Here is a 7,049-nt window from a genome sequence, read left to right as displayed (position 1 = left end):
GGCAGGGGCTCCCACACTGCCGTGTGACCTCCTAAGGGAACCAGTCTAGTGAGAGTGGCCTCTGGTGCACCTAGACCAGCTAGCTCGGTGGCCTGAATGGCTGACCGGCAGGGGACGACCATGCTGACTGCTCTAGAGACATCTGTAGAGGTAGTGAGCCTCTAAAATATCGCTACGTTTCCGGGCAGTAACTGAGAGAAGCGCTCGCCAGCGACCGCTGCACCCTGGAACACTGGCAGGGTTGGCAGATTGATCTCCTGAGGGCACTGAGGAGAGACGGGCACCGTGTAATGCGGTGTACACCGCTCTTCCCCAAAGGGAGCTGGCCCTCAAAAAGTCCTAGGCCTTAGGCGTCAGGATGTTTACGATGAAGACTATCCAACAAGAATGATGGTCCGCAGAACCACCTTCCACTAGAAGCCTTTGGCCTGGGAGCACCACTCTGACTCTAGACTCTGCAGAGTACGAGAAGTGACACCCCCAGCATGAGGGACTGGAACACGGAAAGGCTGGGACTGCTCCTGCCCAGCAGCCATTGCTAATCGCCTCAACCTGCTCAGAGGAAGAGAGGTAAACACGTGCTCTCACTCAAGAAATTTTTATCCCAAGAGCCCGTATAATTCTCAAAGTGAGATAAATACTTCATTTCATTCATCAGAATTAAATGCAATCAAACAACCAGACAAGTAAACACGGTCTGGTGTGATACAATTCATATCCAAAACGGAAAGTGATATATCTAACTTCTAATAGTCAGATAAATACCTCATTTGACTCCTCAGAATTAAATGGAGCCAAACAACCAAATGAGTAAACAACGTCTGGTGTGGTAAGATTCACATCAAACTGAAAATTATGTAATACACGCGTTGCCTCGGCAGTATGTGAGCCGCTTTGTCACACAAACAAAATTAATCTCTTCTGAGAAAAATAACTGCAGCAGTGAGTTCTCACTCAGAGGGGGAAGAAACCGCAGCGCGGGCTTCTGAGCCTCAAAAACGAGCTCTAGATCTAGGGAATGCGGGTGGAGATAGGAAGAGCCATCTCCAACCCGTCCACCAGATCATGTGCAATCCCCACGATCTTAGTCGCCGCCGTGCCTCAGCAGCAGCAGGACCGGAATCGCAAGACCACGGGCACTCCTCGGAGCATGCCTGGCGAGAGCAGAGTGCTTAACAGCGGGAAAAACACAATCAGCCCCCTTATTTTTTCAGAGAGCCGACTGCGAGCTACGCTGTACATTAATGCTGCTCATTATAATATTAGGCATAATATGCTTGTGTAACTGCTTGTGCAACTGATGCTTGTGCAACTGGCGTTTGTGCTACTAAGAGCTTATCGACTCCCTCCATATCAATCACCTCGGAGAAAGACAAGCGAAGCGTCACACCCGCTCCTTGGGGGGGAAGGACAGCAGCGTGGGCTTCTGAAACCCAGAGAGCGGGTGCCAGATCTGGTGGTTAAGGAAGAAGATAGGGACTCGCTCGTCTACATTCCCTCCACCGGATCCATATGCGAAACCCACGAGCATAGCCGACACTCCGCCTCAGTGAAAACGGGGCCAGCACTGCGAGAAATGCTAGTGAAAGCTCCCTCCTCAAAGAGAGCCCTCTAAGGGCACAGCAAAGCAGTAACAGAATGCTCTCTCTGAGCCCTCGAGAGCTGACTCTGCGTGCTTCGCTCCCAAGCAGACAACACACAAACTGTGTGTGTCCCCACCCAAAATATAGCATGGGCAGGGAGGAACACACAGCCTGAATGCTGCCCGCTTGCCCAAATGCGTCTTTTGACTGAAGCTTTGACTTAATGGAGCTTATAAGTGGACAGACAACACTAAATAAGACTCACAACGGATAGCAACTGACACACACCCATAGCGCTATCTGAATGACATAAAAGCTGACGCCGGTTCCCCATCATGTGCTTTTATAGCTTCCTGGTCGCTACGTCACCCACCTATGACGTCTCGCCCTTTCACTGGACTGATTACACATGTGATTCAGAGCGTGGTCTCGCTGAAGGCATTCCCATAGCGTTTCCGACGCAGCTCGAGTTCCTGAAGAGGAACTTCACTGAGCAATGGTAAATGTGACAGCACCTTCACTGTTTTTAACAAAAATAGCAGCCAGTACTTAAGTTAGTATTTCATTCCAAACATCAAGAATAAGCTTTCCGGTGCTTGCTCTTGGACTATTGCTCAATGTGGCAACATTTCCAGGTCAAGGGTCACTAACTGCACTGGCACCCTAAGTAATATATGTCTGTCTATGACGCAAGCCCACAACTCAATGTCTAACAGAGGGCTCTTCATATTCCATTCCCTCAGAGTGTGTGATCATGCAATATGAATCTGACCGTCACAATTCCATGCAACAAAGAGGCATTATTAGATGAGGTAAAGATTCACCATAACTCCATAATAACATTGTTATATGTCAACAGTGATCCCTGAAAATAGCACGGTTACACAACAGCACATTTTCCATCATCCTGTTGACTTACAATTTCCTATAATTTACTGTTGTATCATATTTTATCTTATCCTTTTTCTTAATCATTGTGGTGTACGCAACCCCACTTTGCTAAATGGCCAAAAACCAGCATTCATAATATTTTAAGTTTTAATAGCAGCATCATTTATATATCTTTTGTAAGACTTTCTTCAGGGCTTGTGAGAATACATTGTATTAAACTCCCAGTGGGGTTTTCATGTGCACAGCAGGGTATTTATACATTGAGGCTGCCATGTTTTATGGCCACAAAAGTAATTAACTTAATATAGCTCACTGTTCATATTTCATTTGAAGCTGCATTTGATCTGCTCTTGTGCGCCATCAAACTGACTTAACCGAACAAAAGCTTGTTTATGTTTTTGAAGTTTAGAAGAACATTACAGTAACCAGAGAAACTAAGTGGTTAAAATTATATTAGCATTAGCATCATCAATGATTTCAGGGATAAAAATGAGGAGCATTAATCAGGAGGAGACAGGATACAAGAAGAAAGATGGTGGCATATTTGTGATATAGCCGAAGCCCTGAAAATCATATTAAACAACAGAGAGGATGCTAGTTTAGCTAACATTATTGGCAGCTAAGTTTCACATCAAAGCTCTCCCCTTTTGATATATATATACACACATACACGCACATTATTTAGTAAAGCTTCTGAACACCTTTAGTTTTAGATTTTATTTTATTATTATTATAAAATAAAGCTACATTGGGTGTTTTTAGAATAAAAAATACAATCCTAAAATACTTTGTATTATCTTTTGCTGTTCATTACATGTTTATTAAGTTTATTATAATAACCTGATTAAATTTCAAGTGTAAGTTCTGTTTATTGCAGCCATGATTTTAATAAAACAGTCAAAGCCCTGAAAATCATATTAAACAACAGAGAGGATGCTAGTTTAGATTTATTTTTTGTCACTATTTTACATAAGCTGAAAATGGTTTTGTACATTTTAATAAAAAGATATAAAAGCTTATAAATTACACACTTCACCTTTAACAACTACTAGCAATGCATTTAAATTCCAAAGCTGTAAATAAGGATTACTGATTTGGTTTATTAGCTATAATTTACCAGCTGGTATCATCTTAATTTTTTATACTATAGTGGTTGTACTTGTTTACAATGGAGCCATATATCGACCTTTTCATTAACCTCTTATAAACTGAGGTCCTTGTAAGACTTTAAACAAGATTGGACACGTTAGGGATGAAAATGAGGAGCATTAATCAGGAGGAGACAGGATACAGGAAGAAAGATGGTGGCATATTTGTGATATAGCCGAAGCGGTGAAAATCATATTAAACAACAGAGAGGATGCTAGTTTAGCTAACATTATTGGCAGCTAAGTTTCACATCAAAGCTCTCCCCTTTTGATTAACCTCATATTTCATAACTTCAACCTTTTGGGAAAGCAGAGTCTAAACATTGCCACTGGCTGTTGGATTATGAGCATCTCTTATTGCCTTTCTGCTCATGAATATTCAATGAAATACAATGGGGGGGGGGGGGGGGGGGGGGGGGGGGGGGCAACCTAAATGTAGAAATTTGATGGTCTTCCCAGACAGTCTCTCCCTGCATGGGACAGCAAGAGGGGATTTCTCTTGTGCTTTGCTGCTTGTCTGTGATTACTGTCTTGCAGGTGGTCAGCCATTCAGTGAGCAGCGATGGCTGGGATGCTAATTGTTTTCTTCTGCCCCCTGATGACAAGACAGTGTGTTTCCTTCTGCATTTGCATTTCTTTTTGTTTAAGCCCTGAATCCTCTTCATTCCAGAGAAACCAGTACTGCCTCATAACTGCATTGTGCTATTGTTTTCTTCTGCCCCCTGATTAAACATTTTATTTGATTTTGTATTAGAAATTTTATTTTTTTTTGGAGTTTAAATTTTTTGAGGCCTTTAAATTGATGGATCGCCCCACAATGAAAACTGTCATCATTTATCATTTACTCACGGGACTCTATTTTTCTGTGAAAAAGAAAAAGAGATGTTTCACAGAATGTCCACACTGCTCTTTTCCATACAATGAAAGTGAATGGTAGCCTGGAGCTGTCAAACTCCAAAAACATAATAAAATCACCATAATAGATGGTGACATGAAGAAATGAGGGTGAGTAAATTAAAGGGATACTCCATCCCAAAATGAAAATTTTGTCATTATTCACTTACTGTACCCCCATGTCGTTTCAAACCCGTAAATGCTTTGTTCGACTTCAGAAAACAATTTAAGATATTCTGGATGAAAACAGGGAAGGTTGAGACTGTCCCATAGACTGCCAAATAAATAACAGTGTCAAGGTCCAGGAAAGTATGAAAAGCATTGTCAGAATACTCCATATGCCATCAGTGATTCAACCGTAACGTTATGAAGGGACGAGAATACATTCTGTACACAAAGAAAACAAATATAACAATTTTATTCAACAATTCCTCTCCTCTGTGTCTCTCCAAATCAGTGTAGCGCAATTTTGGCAATTCTGCTCTTCCATATCAGCCGAAAGCTTTTACGGGTTTGGAACGACATGGGGGTGAGTGATTAATGACAAAATTTTCATTTTTGGGTGGAGTAAACCTTTAAGACTATAATTGTTTTAATTGTATAAAATTGATTCCATTTTCATTTTACAACCATTTTAAAATACTTTATATTTCAATATATGAATATAGTCTAAAACATTTAGCTAAACATTAAAGTAAGTATTTTTTTTTTATTGTATAAAAGGAAATGATAGTGTGATCTCAGTCATTGTAAGATATGTTTTTTTTTTTTTTTTTTTTTTTTACCAAAGAGATTTCAAAATTTTTTTTTTTTTTTTTTTTTTTTACCAAAGAGATTTCAAAACATTTTACTCCAATAAGATCGCGTATCGCGAATCAGTTTGATTCAGATCGGACTCCCAGCGTGTATCCGAATAATTTGAAGATCGGAAATGTATCGCGAACATGTCAGTGTCATTGAATCAGTTTAAGACTCCCAGCCAAAGAAAATAAACTATGTGAGGAGGAGGCTATAAAAGTAGCCGAAAGTCTGAATTTGGATCATAGATCAGTCATGACATGTGTCATGACGTTTGAGCGAGATTGTGTTAACAACATGTTTTTTACAACATGGTTTACCATGAACAAAGAACAAAGACGCTTTGCACTCTTGTGTGGTGTTTTGTTTTTCCAGTTATTTTTCCTTCTCATTCAACCACTTCTCTTTCAAGTGCTGAAAGGGAAATAAATCTTTTAATGATATTGTTTGAAGCATCCATAAAGAAGACAGATTGCTTTGAACTAATATTTGTGTTTTTGCTTTGAATTTTTCAAACCTGAATTTTTAGAACCTATATATATATATATATATATATATATATATATATATATATATATATATATATATATATATATATATATATACACAACACACATATATATTTATTATTATTATGCTTTGAAACATTTGTTAATTTACCTCAGTGCTGTAAATATCACAATATCACTATGAGAGTGAAGTCAAGTCTCCTCATATTGATATTTTTTACTGCTAGAGGAGGTTAGGTTGGTAAACACAAAGGTAGCTGTATTAAAAGCTTTGTGTCAAACATGAATCATTCTGTGTCAAGTATGAGTAATTTTAACTCAACCTGAGCTTCATTTTGACCTCAATATTATCAGTCTTGCTTTGAAAGCTTGTGTTATTAGCTTGTCAAGTTACACATTTAAAGTTTTTGCAGCTTCAGTCATTGAAGCTACTTAAACTATTTAAATAGCACTTTAGAGGCTCAATTAGAGTGACAGAACAAAACAGCATTTGATAAATTAACATCTGATGAAAAACACGGATAACACCAATAAAACTTGCCAACTACGAAATCTGAAAATCTGCAGAGAAGAAATCGTAGAAATCATATTTATTTGCTACTTACAGTAGTGCCTAAAACACTGATCCAACTAACTTTACAAAAATTAGCAAATCCAGTAATTCATTTTTTCATAGACTGTCACTACTTTTAGTTACTGTAGTTTCTCCCCAGCATTGAACATGTAATGCATTTTATACCAAACCATCAGTCAGCAGATCACCACTCAGGTCAAGAGCTGACAAAGGGGAATGTGAGAGAGCAGGTGAAGATCAGCACATTGGTTTCTCTAACAAACCCAGGGGACAAGCTGTTTGATGAACCACCAGCGTTCTGTAGTGTGCGTGACAGAGAGCAGCAGATGAGAGAATCTATGAGATTTGAGTAGTGTTTGTTTTGTGTGACAGCAGTCATGACTCACAATCCTTCTGAATCTCTCATGTTTAACCCTTGTGAGATGCATATCTTTAATTCTGCCTTCCTCAATGGACCAGAGCACACACTTCATCCATCTGTCCATCTGCCATTTTTTCTGCCAGGTTTTTCATCAATCCACTTTTATCACCAACCCATTGTCCACAGATTCATTCTCTCTCTCTTTCTCTCTCTCTCTCCTTGCTGGAAAATCCAGCTTTAAGAACATGGTAGCTGGTTGAAGCTGGTGCCATTTAGTTATTCTAAGCTGGT

This window comes from Cyprinus carpio, chromosome A8 (genome assembly GCF_018340385.1).
Source record: "Cyprinus carpio isolate SPL01 chromosome A8, ASM1834038v1, whole genome shotgun sequence".
Classification (NCBI taxonomy): Eukaryota; Metazoa; Chordata; class Actinopteri; order Cypriniformes; family Cyprinidae; genus Cyprinus; species Cyprinus carpio.
Note: the sequence above shows the minus strand (reverse complement) of the source record.